General features: G+C 50.2%; 2 pseudogenes across 2 annotated transcripts in view; both read left to right on the top strand.

Moving 5' to 3' along the window:
* The window catches only part of LOC147632486 (pentatricopeptide repeat-containing protein At2g03880, mitochondrial pseudogene), a 30,958-nt pseudogene extending 18,465 nt beyond the window's left edge, over positions 1 to 12,493 (top strand). For both annotated transcript variants that reach the window (XR_015267203.1, XR_015267204.1), the window contains one exon: positions 9,003 to 12,493. The product of XR_015267203.1 is annotated as a pentatricopeptide repeat-containing protein At2g03880, mitochondrial pseudogene, transcript variant X1 (transcript). The remainder of the gene's footprint in view (positions 1 to 9,002) is intronic.
* LOC147632487 (pentatricopeptide repeat-containing protein At2g34400 pseudogene) lies at positions 9,263 to 9,799 on the top strand (annotated as a pseudogene).
* Positions 12,494 to 20,035: the final 7,542 nt, after the last annotated feature.

Raw genomic sequence — 20,035 nt, 5'->3', positions numbered from 1 at the left:
TTTGAGAAGGCATACGATAGAGTTGATTGGGGATTCTTAGAGGGCACTATGCTTCGCCTGGGCTTTGAGCCAGGATGGATCAGAGGGGTGGCAGCTCTGTATTCCACAGCTCGCAGCCAGGTGCTGATTGCAGGAGGACGGGGGCCGAGTTTTGAGCTGACCAGATCAGTCCGTCAGGGGTGTCCTCTCACCCCTTTCCTTTTTCTCTTCTTTGCGGAGGCTATGAGTATGTATTTGACGGCAGAGGAGGTTGGTTTGAGAGGACTTCAGCTCCCAGTCCGGGGGGAGGATTTGCTTGATGCTGAGTTTGCAGACAACACGGGCTTATTTTTGCATGGCCAAGAGGCCAATCTTATTCGGGCTGAGCAGTCGCTCCAGGTTTTTAGTCCACACAGAGATCACCTTTTTCCAGTATACTGTTCGGCTGGGACGGCATATTTTGACGGCGAGGAGGACGGTTTCTCCAGCGGCAGCGGGGCATTGGCGATTGCAGGGACTCTCACAGGAGTTCTTGGAGGATTTCTGGGCTCGGCTCTGGGCTAGTCGGCAGGCCCGCAGGATCTCGGCTTTTCAGTGGCTGGTCGCCCACAGGGGCTCAGCAGTTGGCACCTGGCTTGTTTACAGCGGTCTTCCGGCGGCCTGCGTTCGATGCGGCCACCCTATGGAGACACAGAGACATTGCCTTTGGGACTGTCCTCAGGCACAGCAGATTTGGCTGCGGATGCTGCGTATTCTGGCCCCCCTCTCTCCAGAGGGTATGTTTACGTGGGGTGCCGCTGCTTGGTCGACTTCGTCAGGGCCTGCTATGGGCTATGAGATGGAGCAGGGCAGTCAGGCCATCAGATTTATTAGGGGCCAGCCTCGCGTGGTTCCGGCACCGGATTTCTCGTCTGCCAGCTGGACACAGGAGAGGGATTTACGATGGGAGCTCCTCAGCAGCCTCACCATCTGGTTCACCTGGAGGGCCCGGTGTTTCACGGCCTTTGAGGGGAGACTGGAGCCACCAACAGAGACTGTACGGGGGATTTGGCAGGAGTTGATCCACACCCTGCGAGGACAGTATGACCGCATCCGGGGCGACTCGGACGAGGCGATCTTGCGGCGCCAGGCTTTTCACACCACCTGGCGCAGCGGCCCCTTCTACACCTTACACACGGGATCCCCCCGTTGGCATTACAGGCCACCTGTTTGGCTATTCCCCCCCCCTATTGTATGATTTAGCCCCTCAGTCCTTAGTACTGATGCTTGTATTTTGCAGCACCTAGGGAGAGTCTCTCGGGCTGCCTTGCTGTATTCACTGCTCTATTTCTCTTATGAGCAGGAGAGATCTTTTGTAGCCCTACGGGCGTTTTTATATAACTAATGAAAGGATCTTTTTTCGGAAAAAAAAAAAAAGTAATCTGTAGATGCTGCTTTTATAGATCTTAGTGTCAAAATTAATTAAGAACATAACCTTGATATTTTGCGCGGAAAAAATCCCGCAGGGCACCAATTAGTCAACTCAGAACCCCCATCAAATCATGTGATAAGGCAGGGCTAAACAAAAAATTAAAGGCTGTGAACTACACGGAGCAGGAAGGAGTGCCTGTTTACAGGGACACCATTGTGGACCTCTCGTGCAATAATTCTCACGACAAAGATCTCAATCTAGAGAAAGAGTTCTATCAACTTGTGATGGCCAGTGGCAACATGCCACATGTCTCTATGGACAACCACGTGAACAACACACAGGTGTCAGTTGAGAGTTCATGTGAAGCAAACTCATTGTCTATCAAACTACCTGAACCAGACTTGTCCTCGTATACTGTGACTATATTGGCATATCTCAGGCTTGGGAAAACTAAGGAAGCTTTTGAATGGTATGAGCAAATGCGAAAATTAAATGTGACGCCTAACAGCATTATATTTGTTGCACTTGTGCAAGCATGCTCAAGCAGAACAATCTTTCAACATGGGATGCAAATGCATGCTCATATAGTTGAAACAGGATTTGAGCTCAACCAGTACGTTGGCAGTGCTCTTGTTAACATGTATGCCACATGTGTGAGCCTCCTGGATGCCCGCATGTTGTTTGACAAGATGCCCAAGGGAAATTTTTTTTTTTCCGAGAAAAGATCCTTGCATTAGTTATATAAAAACGCCCGTAGGGCTACAAAAGATCTCTCCTGCTCCTAAGAGAGATAGAGCAGCGAAAACAGCATGGCAGCCCGGGAGACTCTCCCTAGGTGCTGCAAAATACAAGCATCAGTACAAAGAACTGAGCGGCTAAATCATACAATAGGGGGGGGGGAAAAGCCAAACAGGTGGCCTGTAGTGCCAACGGGGGGATCCCGTGTGTAAGGTGTAGAAAGGGCCACAGCGCCAAGTGGTGTGAAAGGCCTGGCGCCGTAAGATCGCCTCATCCGAGTCTCACCGGATGCGGTCGTACTGTCCTCGCAGGGTGTGGATCAACTCCTGCCAAATCCCCCGTACAGTCTCTGCTGGTGGCTCCAATCTCCCCTCAAAGGCCGTAAAGCACCGGGCCCTCCAGGTGAACCAGATGGTGAGGCTGCTGAGGAGCTCCCATCGTAAATCCCTCTCCTGTGTCCAGCTGGCAGACAAGAAATCCGGTGCCGGAACCAGGCGAGGCTGACCCCTAATAAATCTGATAGCCTGACTGCCCTGCTCCATCTCATAGCCCATAGCAGGCCCTGACGAAGTCAACCAAGCAGCGGCACCCCACGTAAACATACCCTCTGGAGAGAGGGGGGCTAGAATACGCAGCATCCGCAGCCAAATCTGCTGTGCCTGAGGGCAATCCCAAAGGCAATGTCTCTGTGTCTCCATAGGGTGGCCGCATCGGACGCAGGCCGCCGGAAGACCACTGCAAACAAGCCAAGTGCCAACTGCTGAGCCCCTGTGGGCGACCAGCCACTGAAAAGTCGAGATCCTGCGGGCCTGTCGACTAGCCCAGAGCCGAGCCCAGAAATCCTCCAGGAACTCCCTGTGAGAGTCCCTGTAGTCGCCAATGCCCCGCTGCCGCTGGAGAAACCGTCCTCCTCGCCGTCAAAATATGCCGCCCCAGCCGAACAGTATACTGGAAAAAGGTGATCTCTGTGGCCTCAAGGGATGCATAAGGATCATGCCACTCGTACTCCCCGGGGTCCCATTGTAGCCGGGCCAAGGGGCGCGCTGCATATGCCCATATGCGCCAATCCGGGAGCACATCAGCAGGGTCGGGGTCAATATGCCACTTCCGAGAAGCGGCGGCCACTACCCGAATCCTCTGAAAGGTGCACTCTGCAACCAAAGGCGACTCCACCTCCACTCTCTGGAGTCTGCCCTCATCCTGAATCTCATAGTAGAGGCATCTGCCATCCTCAGTGCTAGCTCTGACAGCAATCAGGATCTCCAACTGTGTAAAGGCTCCCATCCACCGTGGGGCCACTGGCTCGAGAGGCGTGAACCACTCCTCTGTGAGTGCCTCCTGAATATCATCCCTCATAACCAACCCCCCTCTGAAGTGACTCAGCCTCTCCACCTGGATCTCCTCTGGTAGACTGCAGAAAGCCTGCCAGTCTCCAAAACTACGAGCTGGGCCTGCCGCTAAAGGTCCCCAGGCTAGACGAGGCCGAGAACCCCCTGCTCCGTGCGAACCGCTGGGCTCCAGATGAGCGGCTGTCTGGCCCGCTCCTCAACACAAGAAGGAGGTCGCTGAGAGAGCCCCGGTCTCAGCAGCTCCCAAGCTCTCAGGATACTCAAAGCAAATCTGTCCTCCCATCCTCTACTGAGGCCTGTCCTCCTCATCTCAATGAAGATCCAGCGAATCTCTGGTGCCCAAGTACCCCCTGCTGGGGGCGCCCGAGCCTGCAGCCGCTGCAAGAGCTCTTTCCAAGGCTCAGCGCCTGGAAGCAACCCCCGAACAATGAGCTTCCTCAATAGGGCTCTGCTCTGATCGACTGGATCTATAATGCCCAAACCGCCCTGAGCCAGCGGAAGTGTAATAACTGCCCATGCAACCTTTGCCCGAGCTGGCTGACCGTCCCGCCCAGACCACAGAAAGTTCCTGATCAGCCTCTGTACCTGGCTGATGCAAGAGCTCGAGAAAATCCAGCAAGACGTAATGTACCACATGGTCGCTAACAGCACCACCACCACCCTCCCAGCCAAGGATAGTCGAGCTGTACTCCAATACAATAGCTTCTTCCGAATGCTCAGAAGAAGCGGGGCAATCTGCTGCTCAGGTGACAAATCTAGGCCAATCTGGCATCCCAAATACCGCACTGCTGTGCCTGGAGGAATCCATCTAAAACCGAGGTCCGGGCTCCATGCCGGAGTGGGAGCACTACTGATCCAAAAGGCCACTGTCTTGCGCCAATTGATCAATGCTCCTGAAGCTGCACTAAAAACCTGGAGCGACTGCTCAGCCCGAATAAGATTGGCCTCATGGCCATGCAAAAATAAGCCCGTGTCGTCTGCAAACTCAGCATCAAGCAGGTCCTCCCTCCGGACTGGGAGCTGCAGTCCTCTCAAACCAACCTCTTCTGCCGTCAAATACATACTCATAGCCTCCGCAAAGAAGAGAAAAAGGAAAGGGGCGAGAGGACACCCCTGACGGACTGATCTGGTCAGCTCAAAACTCGGCCCCCGTCCTCCTGCAATCAGCACCTGGCTGCGAGCTGTGGAATACAGAGCTGCCACCCCTCTGATCCATCCTGGCTCAAAGCCCAGGCGAAGTATAGTGCCCTCTAAGAAACCCCAATCAACTCTATCGTATGCCTTCTCAAAATCGAGAAGCATCACGACCAAGTCCTCGCCAAGAAATCTAGCTCGGGCCGTTGCCTCCCAGAAAGTAAAGATGTTGTCAAGGATACTGCGCTCCTTGACAAATCCTGTCTGAGTAGCATGAATCAACTCCCCCAGGAAGGGCTGGATCCTCAAACTCAAGGCCTTTGCTAAGACCTTGTAGACAGTATTGAGGATCGTAATAGGCCTCCAATGCCGAATGTCATCTGATACTCCCTCCCCCTTGGGGATAAGATAGATCAAGCCCTCTGAAAAGCTCTGCGGCATCACCCCAGTGTCCAAAACATGCTGAAAGCCCCTGCGGAGGCCTGGCCCCAAAAGGTCCCAATAGCGCATAAAAAAGGCCGGCGTCAGACCGTCCTCCCCTGGGCAACTATGTCGCGGCAGGACCCTCAAGGCCTCGGCAAGCTCAATCTCTGACAGAGGCGCACCTAGAACTGTACGCATATGGTCTGTGACCCTCCTCTGCACATGGGCCCACACAGTCTGTCTGCAAACATCTCGATCCTCAGTGGCTGGCTCCGCTGAAAGCAGGTCACTATAAAATGCAGTGGCAATGGCTCTGATCTCCCCGAGCTCAGTAGCTACCGATCCATCCGGTCTACCAAGCTGGCGGACTCCTGCTCGCGCATGACGGGGCCCTGTGATCTCAAAAAACTCTCCAGTCACTCTATCACCAAGCTGCGTCCACTGAGAGGCCTGGCGACGATAGTAAAACTCATGTCTCTGCTCCTCTACCTCTCTAACCTCCTGGCGTGCCTGGCTCAGCTGGGACGCCACCCACTCACATGCAGGCTGCTGCTCCTGAAGGCGCTGTAGCGAAGCAAGGCTGCGTCTCAGCCGTTGCTCCCGCTCGCGAATCTCTCCCAGTCGTGTCAAAGCTGCAGCGTGTAGAAAAGAGCTAAGATCAATGAGTCCCTGGGCACACTGGCCCGCTGCATCCTGGTCAGAGCACTGACTATCATGCCAGATCCTCTCAATGTCCTCAGCGAGACTGGGATCTGTAAGTACCCTCTCTGGGATCCTCAACTGCAAGCTGGGCTCCCGTATCCCCTCCTCCAAAGTCAATATAACTGGCGCATGATCTGAAAATGAGGTGCCAGTGAGAATGCCGACGGAGCCCCCTCGCTCCCCTAACCAGTCGCCCACATAAAAGCGATCAATCCGTGATAGATTAGTCCCTCCCTGCCGGCGATCCGACCGAGAGAAACTAAGACTGTCCTGAGACCGGGAGAAAGCCCCATGCTGCCATGCATCGGTGATCCTCAGTGACATGCAAAACCGGTCCCAAGCTGCAAGCTCCGTGCCGTGCACTGTAACATGACTGCCTCCCACCCTATCTGCCGGGTCCTCAAGCATGTTGAAGTCTCCCCCAACACACCAATGTGCGGCCTCTGGCAATGCGTCTGTAACCTAAGTCCAGAACTCTGCTCTGGCACTAGCATGATTGGGCGCATAGATGTTGAGCACACCCAATAGCTCATCATGCATCCTCAGAATGACATACTGTGCTCTACCAGGCACAATGATCCCTCGATCCACAATGGCCTGCCGCCATACATCTGCAATGACCATGCATACTCCTCCCTGTCCACCCAAAGGACCAAACCCTGCAGACCAAAAAGTGTCCCATCTACCAGGCATCACCGAACCATATCTCTAGATCCTGCTCTCACCCAAGTGGTGCTCCTGCATCATCAAAATATCAATGCTGCCACCAACCAGGCATCTCTGAAGCTCCTGCCTCAAGCAACCACGATAGCGTATAAAGTGTGCTCCGCCAAGGCCCTGTACATTCCATGAGATGATCCTCATGGATGCCCTGCTGAGGTGGATGCTGTCTCAGCCGTACGGCGGGCCTTCGCAAGCGGCTTGGATGGAGAGTAGTCCCCATCCGAACGGCTGCGAATCTGCCCACCCGGTGTACTGCAAGAATCCCGAATCAGGCGCCAGTGGCTGTGGCCCATGGCGACGGCCTCCCGCTCTGACAGAGCAACCTCGTGTATACACACATATCCAGGGTCGCGTGCTAAGTCTGCCACTATGCGCACGACCAAATGCCGAATCCCTGAGGTATCCACACTCCCGGGATCCAAGAAAAAATGAGCCAACTCCCAAAGTCGGCCTATCACATCTGTCACCTCCAGATCGCTCATGTGATGAGAAAACTCAACTGCCTGAGTCTTCAAAGTGTTGAGAGCGAGCTCTAGAGTCCACTCCCGGTCGCAAGGGCCACATAGAGGGAACGAGAAGGCCACCGCTGAGTCTAGTGCCTCCTCCCCGCGGGCCGGAGGTATCACTACATGAACTCGGATGGGTGCTGGCTCATGGGGGCCCTCTGCTCCAAAAAGCCGTGTGAAGGTATAATCAAAAGCCTCCGAGCGCTGTCTAATGCCAAGGCGACTCAGCCGACTGCGGATAGAAGAAATCTGTGAAGCCCTAATCGGCATAGGTCTCCTCTGTGATGCTCAAGCGAGGTCAGTGCTCAGCGCTCTCCGGACTGCAGGTGAGCGCCAGGGAACTGCCAGGGCCTCCCGGGAAGGTGAGGCGGGCGGAGGGGGAGGAGGGGGAGGCGAGGGAGGTGGAGAGGGAGCCGCTGCCGAAACCAGAGCGGAGACGGGAGGAGGCGATGGTGGAAACGAGGCGGTGGGAGGGGACGGGGGTGGGGGGGGTGAAGGAGGGGGTGCTGGCATCTCCTGGTCCTCAGACGTCGCCGCGAGGGTCTCCTCGTGGAGGGGAGAAAAGCTGTTCCTCACGGGGACCCAGTGAGGCTGAGACTGTGGCTGCTGCTGCAGCGGTCTCTGGGCGTGCTGCTGTGGCTGTCTCCCTCGGCGGCGCCCCTGTCCAGGCTGCCACTCCGAGGTCTCTGTGGCCTGAGCAGGTGTCCCGGAGGCAGCCTGCCGAGCCGAATCTGTGGGCGGGCCATCGGTAGCCTGCTGCTGTGGTGAGGTTCGGGGTCTCCTGCGAGGACAGGCCCTGGCCAGATGACCGACCTGCCTGCAAATGAAGCACTGGTTCGGGAGCCCCGATAACTCCACTCTCTGATCTATCCACCCCCCCCCTATCCTAGGTAGCTGAATGACCTTAGGAAGGGAGGAGATGTCAGACACCAACACTCTGACCGAAGGTAGCCCAGCTGCTCTGGCCACCACTGAAGCTGCTGAGGGACCCGTCTCTAGTGCCGAGCCCACCAATGCTCCGAGCCTGGAGAGGAGCGGAAGATACTCTCGGCGGAGACCAGGGAAACAAACTGTAACATGGAAGAGGCGCTCTCCCTGCTCCGCCGCTGCTGGGTCAAATCCATGCTGCCAAGGTCTGAAGAAAGCCCGAGCACCCCTGATGTCAAGGGGACTCATGGCAAGGACCTTGGCAACGCTCTCAGCGGCCTCGAACTCGATCTGATAATGTCCCCGGCCCAGAAGCTGTACATCCAGGATCTTTCCCACATCTGCAAGAAGGCGGGCCTGAAGAAGATCCCTGATCTCCCCTCTGCTGGGGCGAGTGCCGACTATACGGCAGATGGTGGAATGAGCCTGGAGGCGTTCCACCTCTGCGGTGAGGCTCGCTTCCTCTTCCGGCGAAAGAGAGAGCCTGATGGGGGTGACCTCAAGGGCGGGCGAGGGGGCTGCGGATGAGTCCCTCTGAGGCGGGGCGGGAGGAGCCTCCATTAGAGTCTGAAGCTGCGGCGAAGGCGAGGCGAAGGCGGGATCCTGCTGGAACCGAACTGCACACAGAGAGGCGGGATACGGAGCGAAAAAGGAAAACAAAACCCCAAGGGGGGGTGGAAGCAAGAAAAAGGAAGGAGGCGGGGGGTGGGAGAAGGCGAAGGAGAAAAAAGAAAAAAAACCCTAAAAAAAGGGGGAAGGCGGGGGCTGCGCGCAAGAGGGAAGGGAGGAAGCGAGCAGGCGGAGGGGGGGGGATGAGGCGCAGCAGAGGGGAGGGGGGCGCGAAGACAAGGGGGGAGGCGCGAGGAGGCAGCAAGCGGAACAAAAAAGGGGGGGGGGGGGGGGGGGCCGGCGGCGGGCAATGCAGGGAAGAGGGGCGAAGGAGCAAGGGGAAGACGGGGGGGCGAGCAGGCAGGGGGGGGCGGCAGGCGCAGTGCAGAAACGCGAGCAGGGAGAGGAGAGGCGGGAGCTTCAGCGAGCGGGCTGGTTTTTTGAAGTATGGATATGGGCCGCCCAAGGGAAATATTGTCATGTGGAATGTGATGATAACAGGGTATGTTCAGCATGAAGACAATTGGGAAGCTTTGAAGGTTTTCAAGCAAATGCAGCATGAGGGTGTGAAGCCAGATGAGGTCACGTTTATTTGCATTCTCAAGGCATGTGCTTGTGTGGCTGCCTTTGAGGAGGGTAGGCAAGTCCATGCTCATGTAGTTGAAGGCGGCTTTGTTTTGCATGCGCCTGTGGGCAATGCCATTATTGACATTTATTCAAAGTGTGGGAGTCTTAAGGATGGATGAATAGTGTTTAATGGCATGATCAAACGAGATGTCGTAACATGGAACACGTTGATATCCGGACATATCCAGCATGAGCACTTTCGAGAAGCTCTTTTTTTTGTGGAGCAAATGCAAGAAGATGGCATCGAACCAGATTCAGTCACTTTTGTCTGCATTCTGAAAACTTGTTCCAACTTGGGAGTGTTTGAGCAGGGGCAGATTCATGCTGCTATAATAGAAACTGGAATTGAGAGGGTTACAAATATTGGCAACACACTTATTGACATGTATGCCAAATGTGGGCACCTCCATGCTGCACAAAATGTGTTTGACAGGTTGTTGACACTGGATGTTGTGACATGGAGTGCATTGATCACAGGGTATGCCCAGCATGGGCTTTACCAAGAAGCTCTCAAACTTTTTAATCATATGCAAATAGAGGGTGTCCAGCCACACAAGGCCACTTTTTTATGCACTTTGAAAGCTTGCTCCAGTCTAGCGGCCTTGGAGCAAGGGAGGAATATCCACACCCAGATAATTGAATGCGGTATGGCTTTAGATATTTCTTGGTAACACTGTGATCGACATGTATGCCAAGTGTGGGAGCCTTGAGGATGCGCACACTATGTTTAATAAGCTGCCCAAACAAGACGTCGTGAGTTGGAATGCATTGATAGGAGGGCATAGCAAGCATGGCCAAGGTGAGAACGTTCTCGAGCTTTTTGAACAAATGCAAGGAGAAGGCCTTGAGCCAGGCTCAGTCACACTTGTCTATCTTCTGAAAGCGTGTACAGGTCTGTCCACTAAAGCACATGGCATACGTATCCACACCCTTGCAATAAAAACCGGATTTGAGGCAGACATATATGTTGGCAGTGCCCTTGTTGATATGTATGCCAAGTGTGGAGGCCTTGAGGATGCATGCAGGGTGTTCAAGAGAATTCCAAAGGTGGATGTGGTGACGTGGAGTGCGTTAATGGCAGGGTATGCTCAACATGGGCACTGCGTAAAGGCTCTTCAACTCTTCCAACAAATGCAACAAGAGGGTCTCAAGCCTACACCAGTCACTCTAGCATGTGCTTTACAAGCGTGCTCAAACATGGCTGCATTGGAAGAGGGAACACAGATTCATCTTTACATTATCGAAGGCGGGATGGAGGATGTTTTTGTGGGGAGTGCACTTATTGACATGTATGCCAAATGTGGCAACCTTGACATGGCATGCACTGTGTTTGATAGATTACCGAAGCAAAATATTGTGACATGGAATGCACTGATTGCAGGTTGTGCCCAGCATAGAAATCACAGGCTGGCCTTTCAACTCTTCATGGATATGCAACAAAAGGGATTGAAGCCAGATGAGGGGACGCTTCTTAACCTTCTTTCTGCATGCAGTCAAATGGGCTTGGTAAATGAATCATGCATACAGTTCAAGTCTATGAAAGAGGACCTCGGCATCTCTCCAAAAATCGAACATTATAACTCCATGGTTGATCTTCTTGGCCACGCAGGACTGCTAAATGAGGCCGTGGACCTACTTGAAACGATCCCATTGGTGCCGGATGTGGTGGGATGGACCTCCTTGCTCAGTTTGTGCAGAACCAATGGCAATGTGGCTTTAGGAAGGCACTGTTTTGATCGCGTTGTTTCACTTGAACGTGGTAATGCTGCAGGGTTTGTCCTTATGTCGAACATTTATGCTTATGCTGGCATGGAAAAGGATGCCCAGGAAGTGGAAGAGCTAAGGACTAGTGCAAATGCTTGGAAGAAGCCAGGAAAGGCTTTTATTGAGATCAATGGGCAGGTGCACAACTTTTCCATAGGGGATAGAAGCCATCCACAAAGTGAGGACATCTATGCAAAGCTAAATATATTAAGCATTCAAATGAAAGAGAAGGGGTACAACCCACGAGTAGACTTAGTTTTAAATCAAAAGACAGAAGACAGAAGATTTTCTGTGTGGACATTGTGAAAAATTGGCCATAGCTTTCGGGCTTATTAGTACACACCAGGGCATGACACTCCGCGTGGCCAAAAATCTTTGAATGTGTGCGGATTGCCATTCAGCATCTAAGATTATATCAAAGATAGAAATGCGAGAGATTATAGTCTCAGATGCATACCGCATTCATCACTTCCAGGGTGGTGCATGCTCTTGTAAAGATAACTATTAAACTCGTCTGAGTAAGGATGAGGCAAATGGGAGACATGGTTGAGGATGCACCAAAATGGTGCATGAGGAGGGAGCTAGATCAGTGATATTGTAACAGGAGCTCATGCAAAAAAGGCTTTCGGGATAACTTTCGTATCAAGACTGTTAGAGATGGTTTTTGTAAGGCCTGCAAGTGAAATAATTTATACTCAAAGAAAACAGCTTGAAGCCAAGATAGAAAGTGAAGCAACATTGTGGGGCAGTTGGGATGTGGGCCCAGCTCAACTTTGGATGCTGGCTCTAGTTCTCCCAGCTCCTGGGTAGCAATGCCAGCACAGGATACGGCGGCTGCAGACGGGACCTCATGGGCACAATTGCTTCAGCCATTCCACCTTCATGGTTGATGCTTCTTGATTCTCTTCCACCTCCTCGATGGATTACAATTTTCTCTCCATGACAACATTCTTCTGTGGCTCTGCACCCTTCAGAATGGATCATTGGCTTTTACACTTGCAGTTGGCAGATAGGACCCTTATTCTTGGTGCTTATGGGCTTACGAGCATTGGCCCTTGCACATTCGCAATGGCCCAAGGGAGTGGCGTTAAGGACCCTACAGCTTGTCAGCCCCACCCTGGCTTCTCCTTCACACACACTGCCTGAGGTTCAGTTGCTTGGGCGATGTAGATTGCCACTACATCTGGCATATGTGCAGCTGACTGTCACATTGGCCGGCTAGGTGCACATGACTTGGGGTGACCTGCCTCTAAACAAGAAAGGTCCATAAATTCTCACTCCTATCAGCCACACAGGGTCTGGATGAGCTCTGTCCAGATGGAACAGACTGACTCTGTGCGAGAAGTTGCCATCCCCTTAATGGACTTGAGGCAGCAGCCCTCCAAATGCTACTGGTCATCTCTCCGCAGTAGAGAGGTGACAGCGCCCAGTGTGGCTTTCCCCCCTCCCCGTCATATGTAGCCTCTTTCTAAGAGTGGCCAGCCATGGAGGGAGCCCCACCTTCCTCCTTTTCTAGACTTTTACCTCATGAGAGAGTTTCCATCTGTTGTTTTAAATTTATGTTGTTTTACAAAGAAAATAGTGAAGCAACTCTTCAACAAATAGTTGGCTGTTTTGGACGGAACTTTTTGAAGTTGGGGTATGTGTGAAAATGGTATTTTTCCCAGCCCTAAAACCGGTTTTTATTTGATTTTATTTTGGATTTTGGTCTTGTGCTGCTGGCCGACAGCCCCTGCTCTGGGCTGACCAGCAGCCCAACCCCATATATATGCATCGTTTCATATTCAGCACAACACTAAGACATCATATCATCAACCTGTCTGCTGCTGGCACTACCTCTGCAACAGCAGCAGCATCGTTTATCATCTGCAGCATCCATTGGCTCCATCCCCTGCTCATAGCAACCGCCTGTGATTCTGTCCATATCTGTGTGATGTCGGCTCTACCCTCTACAGCAGCAGCACACCCTGATCTGATATCTGCGACGCTCAGCCCTTGATACTTGGGACAGCAGCCCTCTCTGTTCATCATCATCATTCGACATCGGGACAGCAGCCCTCTCTGCTCATCATCATCATCGACATTGGGACAGCAGCCCTCTCTGCTCCTTAGATCTGTGTTTCTCCTGCAGGCCACTCATCTGCAGGTTTGCGTTTGTCTGCATCACCTCACCTTCGGAGAGCTATCGCCTCACATCGACGTGTGCCTTCGACATCCAGCCCTGCACCCCTCCAGGTATTGCAGCACCCTCATCACCAGAGTTTGCACTCACCAGAGCCTGCACCACTACACCCTGCTACAGACATCGACCACCTCTCGGAGTGCCTTCACCTCACATCAACGCGAGCCTTCGTCACCGACCGTGCTTCAGCTCCGACCTTGTCTCTGCTTCTTCGATGGTCTAAAACTCGGAGTTACCTCACATCAGAGGGCCTCTTGTACATGATTTCATTCCCCATCATACATTCACTCATTCATCCATTTCATGCTGTGTTGATTTGCTCTGATCTCTCACACATCTAGTCCTTTCGTCCGTTTTCCCTCACATGGTATCAGAGCTATCGTGAGCAAAGGGATTGAAGACCTCTAGAGCACACATCATGGATCGTCTACCCATAATTCCGAAGGGCCAACTTTTCTCACCAAAAGTTGATTCTCCTTTCTCAGATCCGGACCACACAGAGGATGGGACTTCTTACACATTGGAGAGCCCCGTTTGAGGTCTTACATTGGGAGACGATCAACCTGTATACACCTACTCACCCTCAACACCTTTGCCATCATGACCTTCCTCTTGGAAATTATCAGACTTTGCTTCTAGAGGGGGATACATGCGTTCTGCCAGTGTGCTAGTGTGGGACCGTGGTATCCTTCATCTTCTCTGATGGTCCCCTTTTGTCCTGAGAGGGGGGGTGTGAAAATGGTATTTTTCCTAGTCCTAAAAGGGGTTTTTATTTGGGATTTTGGTCTTCTGTTTCTGGCTGACAGCCTCTACTCTGGGCCGACTAGCAGCCCAACCCCATATATATGCATCATTTCATATTCAGCACAACAACAGGACATCATATCATCAACCACCTCTGCAACAGTAGCAGCATCGTTTATCATCTGCAGCATCCGTTGGCTCCATCCCCTGCTCATAGCAGCCGCTTGCGATTCCGTCCATATCTGTGTGTTGTTGGCTCTATCCTCCATGGCAGCAACACTCCTTGATCTGATATTTGCAACGCTCAGCCTTTGATACCTGCAGTGGATCTCATCTACATCAGGACAACAGCCCTTTCTGCTCATCATCAGCATTCGACATCGGGACAACAGCCCTCATTGCTCATCATCATCATCATTCGACATTGGGACAACAGCCCTCGTTGCTCATCATCATCATTCGACATCGGGACAGAAGCCCTTTCTGCTCATCATCATAATTGACATCGGGATAGCAACCCTCTCTGCTCATCATCATAATTGACATCGGGATAGCAACCCTCTCTGCTCATCATCATCATTCGAGATCGGGACAACAGCCCTCTTTACTCATCATCATCATTTGACATTGGGACAGCAGCCCTATCTACTCATCATCTTCGACATTAGGACAACAGCCCTCTCTGCTCATCATTCTCCATCGACTTGGGATAGTAGCCCTCTCTGCTCATCATCACCTAACGACATTGGGACAACATTCCTCTCTGCTCCTCATATCTGCGTTCCTCCTGCAGGTCACTCATTTGCAGGTTTGCGTTTGTCTGCATCACCTCACTTTTGGAGAGCCATTGCCTCACATCCACGTGTGCCTTCGACATCCAGCCTTGCACCCCTCCAGGTACTGCAACACCCTCATCACCACAGGCTACACCCCTCAAGTACCGTCAGCAGAGCCTGCACCACTACACCTTTCGTTGCCCACTATAGACATCGACCACCTCTCGGAGTGCCTTCGCCTCACATCGACACAAGCCTTCGTCACCGACCGTGCTTCAGTTCTAACCTCGTCTTTACTTCTTCGATGGTCTACTACTCAGAGTTACCTCACAACAGAGGGTCTCTTGTACGGGAATTTATTCATCATCATACATACACTCATTCATCCATTTCGTGCTTTGTTGATTTTTTTTTATCTCTCGCACATCTAGTCCTTTCGTCCTTTTGCCCTCGCATGGTATCAGAGCTATTGTGAGCAAAGGGATTGAAGACCTCAAGAGCACACAGCATGGATCGTCTACACATAATTCCAACGGGCCAACCTTTCTCACCAAAAGTTTATTCTCCTTACTCATATCTGGACCACACAAAGGATGGGACTTCTTACTCATTGTAGAGCCATGTTTGAGGTCTTACATTGGGAGACGATCAACCTGTCTACACCTACTCACCCTCAACATCTTTGCCATCACGACCTTCGTCTCGGAAATTATCAGACTTCGCTTCCAAAGGGAGATACATGCATTCTGCCAGTGTGCTAGTGTGGGACCCTACTATCCTTCATCTTCTCTCATGGTTCCCTTTTGGTCTGAGAGGGGTTGTGTGAAAATGGTATTTTTCCCAGCCCTAAAAGGGGTTTTTATTTGATTTTATTTGGGATTTTGGTCGTGTTGCTGGCCAACAGCCCTTGCTCTCGGCCGACCACTAGCCCAACTGCATATATATGCATCGTTTCATATTCAGCACAACAACAAGACATCATGTCATCAACATGTCTGCTGTTGGCGCTACCTCTGCAACTGCAGCAGCATCGTTTATAATCTGCAGCATCTGTTGGCTCCATCCCCTGCTCACAACAGGGTTTTTATTTGATTTTATTTGGGATTTTGGTCGTGTTGCTGGCCAACAGCCCTTGCTCTCGGCCGACCACTAGCCCACAACTGCATATATATGCATCGTTTCATATTCAGCACAACAACAAGACATCATGTCATCAACATGTCTGCTGTTGGCGCTACCTCTGCAACTGCAGCAGCATCGTTTATAATCTGCAGCATCTGTTGGCTCCATCCCCTGCTCACAACAGTTGCTTGCGATTCTGTCCATATGTGTGCTGTCGGCTCTACCCTCTACAACAGCAGCACTCCCTGATCTGATATCTGCAATGCTCAGCCCCTGATACCAGTAGCACTCCTTGGTCTCATCTACATCAGGACAGCAGCCCTCTCTGCTCATCATTATCATTCGACATTGGGACAGCAGCCCTTTTTGCCCATCATCATCATTCGACATCGGGACAACAGCCCTCTCTCATCATCATCATTGACATCGGGACAGAAGCCCTCTCTGCTCATCATTCTCCATCGACTTGGGACAGCGGCCCTCTTCTCATCATTCTCCATTGACTTGGGACAACAGCCCTCGGGTACCGCAACACCCTTTGTCACTAGAGCCTGCACCACTACACCTTCCGCTGCCCACTACAGGCATCGACCACCTCTCGGAGTGCCTTCGCCTCACATCAACGCGAGTCTTCATCGCTGACCGTGCTTCAGCTCCGACCTCGTCTCTACTTCTTCGATGTTCTCCTACTCTGAGTTACCTCACATCATAGGGCCTCTTGTATAGGATTTCATTCACCATCAAAATACACTCATTCATCCATTTCATGCTGCATTGATTTTCTCTGATCTCTCGCACATCTGGTCCTTTCATCCTTTTACCCTCACAAGGTATCACACACATATTTCAAATTGTGTGGTAATCAAAATTTGTGTTATCAAAGATGATTTTAGGAGACCTGTCGGTACATGTTTTCCTTCTCTAAGCTGAGCCTAGAATTTCACATTGCATGTGTTAGAAAAGGAACTTATTGATTGTTTGAGCAGCCTTGGCAGTGGCCGCAAAATGTCACATTAATTTGTTGTGGGTGAAGTAAATGTACCTCTACCTATACTTACAAGGGGTATTGAAAGATTACCGAGGAGCTCAACAAGGGACTACTTGAAACATTTGGGGTAGCCACCTCCATGTTTTTCATCCCAGCGGTAGCACCCTTTCCTGCTGCGGAAAGGGAGGTAAAGGGTTTGAATCTACCCACGGAAAGTCAGACCGTGCTTCGCGTGATACAATAACTACATTGAAGAAGCTACAGAGCGAGCGCAAGCATGCGTAATCTCTCATGGTGGCCTAGATGGGTTGTTTCATACTAACATGCATGCTTGAAGATGGGGTGGTTTGGAGATGTATGCAATCTGTCGATCAGAGTGGTTAGCCATCTATCTTGGACTGGAGTGGGAAGCAGGAAGCTTCTAAATTCCGCTCCAGCTGGCACCCTTTTGTAAAACCTAGAAATAGAGGATGACCTCATTGTAGCAGCATTGATTCATGAAGGAATACAATCATAGAGTCGGTTCACTTCGTAATTCATGGAACCCACAGTAATACGTTATGGTGCAAGCCATATAATGGAACAATGCTTACTTTCACTATACTTTGTCCTTGAGTGTGAGTATTGTTAGCTTCAATCAATACTAACAATGAGGGAAAGGAAGTTTAATATAGATACTAGATGGTTCGTGCATCATTGAGAGTCTAGCATCTCGATATGTAACAAGGCAGAAGGATTGGTATAGCTCCCTACAATCAACCAGTAGGAGATTCCATCTTCGGGTAGGGAATGATGCCAAATGTCTAGCAAGAGGCACATGTAGTATCTCTTTTGGATCTCTTTGTGGTAATTAAAGAAATATGTGTAAAGTTAGAGCATTCTACAACACCCGATGGTTAATGGATCATTGACAGTGGAGCTTCCCAACAAGCCCCAACACATTGACAGTGGAGGTTCCCAACAAGCCCCAACACATGACCAACAAATTTGTACATTTTCTTTAAGCAAATTTTCTCTAAGGCATGTACATGATCATATAGTCCTTTATGTGGACAGTCTCATTTTGACAAGAAACCATGTAGAGAAGATCCAACAAACTAAGGAGATTGCTGAGTTCATAGTTTGAAATGACAAATCTTGGACTTATGTATTTTTATTTGGGGATTGAGGTCCGATGACAACTTCATTTCTCACAGTGGATAAATACTTAAGGCATTTGGTATGGCCGAATGCAAGGCCAAGTGTAAGTCAATTTGGCACTCTTCTGGAGGTTAGTGCGTTTTCTGGAGGTTAGTGTGAATTGTCTCCCAAGAATACATTTCTCCACTTGTGGATATGAAGCAGTACAAGAAGTGTGGTGGGGAGTTTGATCTTCTTGTGGATATGAAGTACAAGAAGTGTGGCAAAAAGGAGTATAATATTCTTATGTAATACATGGTAGTTGGTGTATTGAGCAAGTACGAGTGTTGAAATGCACCCAAGGTACACTTGGGTCCAATAGGAAGCTTGGAGCAAGAACAAAAAAGGGATGGTGGATAGAACCATAATGAGATCAACTGAGCCCAGGAATGGAGAAGAGCCATCCAAGGACAAGCACTAGTAAGAGACAAAAAAAAGAAGAAATAGGAAGAGACCTACATAAAAGTAATATAAGACTAATGAAGATTAATCTAGATTAGCAATCAATGTAGAGAATCTCAACGAGATTAGTATGAATTGAAGGCTCAAGAAAAAAATTAAGAATCAAAACTACAAGAGTCAAAAATATCTCTAACAATATCCACTTTAATAGTACTCAGTTCACTTACAGGTGTTACTATGGCCAAGTTTTCAATAGAATGTGGAGGAGAGAAGCGGAAAGAAGTATTTGTGGATGAAGATGTATAAGTAAATGTCTTACTTAAGGAAACAAGGAGGATATTAAAACTCAAGGGATTGACCTAGATTGCATATCACACAGATTGGTTACATCTCATACAAATAAGATCCTATGAAACTTTTAATATCTAGATGGCAAACAGATTGGTTATGTCTCAAGCGACATGGTTAAATATGCAAATAAGATACTGAACTCTCCTTCATAGTATTGAAGAATACATGTACTTTGGTTATCTTACTGGGAAAGCCATGACTTAAGGCAGTGTGTATAATTGGAAACAAGAACTATTAACATTTTATTGCCCAGTATAAAAAGAGTTATTCTTATCAATTTTGATTTTTTGCATAGAAAGATGCATAAAGAATTTTATTTTTAATTCAAAAGAGTTATTCTTATCAATATTGATTTTATGCATAGAAAGATGCATAAAAGATTTATTTTTGTTTCGAAAGCATTATTTTCATTGAAATTAAATTTATGCATAGTTAGATGCATAAAAGATTTATTTTTATTTTGAAAGTGTTATTCTCATTAAAATGAAATTTATGCATAGTAAAATGCATAAAAGATTTGTTTTTATTTTAGAAGTGTTACTCTCATTAAAATGGAATTTATGCATAGTAAAATGGGTGGTTGCAAGATGAGGTTATCTAGTTTCATGTCGTGGGCGCTGTCGTGCCACAGCACGTCTATGGTGTGAAACCATGCATGTGAGGCTATTAAATGCAAATCCAGATGCATGGGATTAAGTGTCTGTGTACATACGAGATGTATGGCGTGTGGAGGGTTTTGCTTTTGAGGGCGTCATGGATGCGGCAATCAAGCTAGGGACTTTGATGGAGTGTATGTGCAGGGACAATGATGAAATTCTGGGAGCGCAGGCCTGTCCGGAACGAAGGTCGGCTGGTGATGATATTAACTGCTCGGTCGTCTTGAAATGTGTGTGGAGACATGGGCAATTTAAAGGAGAAGGGACCAAGGAGGTAGCCTTGAGCTTTTGTGTGGAGAGAGTGATGGTGGCCATTACATTGGGCTTTAAACAAAATATAATAATAAATAATATGGCCAATAAAGTAGGAGCCACATGGCTACTTGTGTGGGGGATGCCAGCGTAGCCGCCAGCTCTACGTCTAGAAGGCTGGAGAGAAAGAGAAGACGGCCGCTGGTGTGAAGGGAGCCGGACGGTGCAGAAAAAGCCAGAGAAAGGGAGGATCAGGGGGTGGTAGTCGAGAAGTGCAGGGAGCAGAAGGGCAACAGACCCGGGCTGGAACGCTGCAGAGGGGGTTCGTGTGTGATAAAGAGGGACGGCAGCTGAAGCTGCAGAGGAGGGTCGTCTACAAGGCGGAGGCCGCGAGGAAGGGCCGGGCAGAGGAGATGCGAGGTTGACAACCAGAGGCGCAAGGCCCTGGCCATTCGGAAGGGTAGCCTTGTTGGAGTTGGCCGCTAAGAAGA

The sequence above is a fragment of the Cibotium barometz genome, chromosome 13, assembly GCF_041138505.1.
Source record: "Cibotium barometz isolate CiBa-2024 chromosome 13, ASM4113850v1, whole genome shotgun sequence".
Classification (NCBI taxonomy): domain Eukaryota; kingdom Viridiplantae; phylum Streptophyta; class Polypodiopsida; order Cyatheales; family Cibotiaceae; genus Cibotium; species Cibotium barometz.
This window is presented reverse-complemented; position numbering and strand designations above follow the sequence as displayed.